Source organism: Martes martes, assembly GCF_963455335.1.
Source record: "Martes martes genome assembly, chromosome: 1".
Lineage (NCBI taxonomy): Eukaryota > Metazoa > Chordata > Mammalia > Carnivora > Mustelidae > Martes > Martes martes.
Genome location: NC_137888.1, coordinates 188357758 through 188359294, shown reverse-complemented (window position 1 = coordinate 188359294; position 1537 = coordinate 188357758). Strand labels below are relative to the sequence as shown.

At 39.9% G+C, this 1537-nt stretch overlaps 1 pseudogene across 1 annotated transcript; it reads left to right on the top strand.

Annotated features, from left to right (window-relative positions):
• Nucleotides 1-297: 297 nt before the first annotated feature.
• Nucleotides 298-963, top strand: LOC308348851 (large ribosomal subunit protein uL1-like; annotated as a pseudogene). The gene has a single exon. The product of its transcript is annotated as a large ribosomal subunit protein uL1-like (transcript).
• Nucleotides 964-1537: the final 574 nt, after the last annotated feature.

Genomic DNA, 1537 nt, shown 5'->3' with positions numbered 1-1537 from the left:
TGAAATCAGCCTTTAAGCAGAGTACTATATCCCAGTTTAGTATCTGGGATGCTTCTGATTTATGGCTCTTATTCTGAAATAACAATCACTAGTGCCCTCTTTCACTCTCAAAAGTGTCCAGTACATGCAATAAAGGATATGATGATTATCTTACCTCTAAAGGTTATTTTATCTTTCTTCTGGCCTCCATTAAAATAGTCATTAGTTATATATAAAACAATGCTAAATGACAAAAAAAAGTAAAAAATAAGAAGAGAGAGATTTTGCTCTTTTGCAGTTACTGTGGCATGAGGCACCATGAGCAGCAAAGTCTCCTGTGACACCCTCTGTAAGGCAGTGTAGAAAGTCCCACACAGGAACCAGTGGAAGCACCAGAAGTTTCTGAACACAATGGAGCAGCAGATCAACTTGAAGAGTTATGACCCTCAGTAGGACAAATGTTTCTTGGGCACCACTAGGCTTAAGTCCACTCCCTGCCCCCAAGTTCTCTGTGTGTGTTGTGGAAGACCAGCAGCACTATGATGAGGCCACAGCTATGGATATCTCCCACATGGACACTGAAATCTCAAGAAACTTAACAAGAATGAGTTAACAAGAATAAGAAATTCATCAAGAAGTTGGTAAAGAAGTATGATGCTTTTTTGGCTTTGGAATATCTAATCAAGCAGATCCCATCAATCCTGGGCTAGGGCCTGAATAAGCCTGGAAAGTCCCCTTCTTTATCGACCCACCATGAGAACATGGTGGCCAAAGTCAATGAAGTGAAGTCCCATAATCAAATTCCAAATGAAGAAGGTGTTGTGTCTGGCAGTGGCCATTGGCCACATGTAGATGATAAAGGATGGGCTTTTGTACAATATCTGCCTAGCTGTCAATTTCCTGGTGTCATTGCTCAAGAATTGGCAAAATGTCTGGGCTTTATACTTTAAGAGCACCATGGGCAAGCCCCAGTGCTTACACTAAGACACAGCTTAATAAACCTTACTGCAACCATTAACACACCCACACCCACACAGAGATTTCTTATATATTATTTGTGCATGCGTTAGAATTAGTATTTCTTCTATTTACTTGAATATCTGACACATCATTCTGGAATCAGAAAAAGAAGTTCAGGGGTGGTTCAGTGGGTTAAGCCTCTGCCTTCAGCTCAGGTCATGATCTCAGGGTCCTGGGATCAAGCCCCACATCGGCTCTCTGCTCGGCGGGGAGCCTGCTTCCCCCTCTCTCTGCCTACATGTGATCTCTCTCTCTGTTAAATAAATAGATAAAATCTTTAAAAAAAAAAGAAAAAGAAAAAGAAGTTCATCAATTTAAAAGACCAACAAGATTTCCACATGTTTAAGTGGATAATCAATTCCAATGTCTAAAAAGTTATAGTATCATCAGTGAAAACATAAACATGGGTATGAATATGATGTGTTCATTTACAAAAATCAACTGTTTTCCTACATATATAATTTTCATGATCTCATAGGACTAGAAGAAACCTTAAAATGATTGAGCTCAGGGGCGCCTGGGTGGCTTAGTTGTTAAG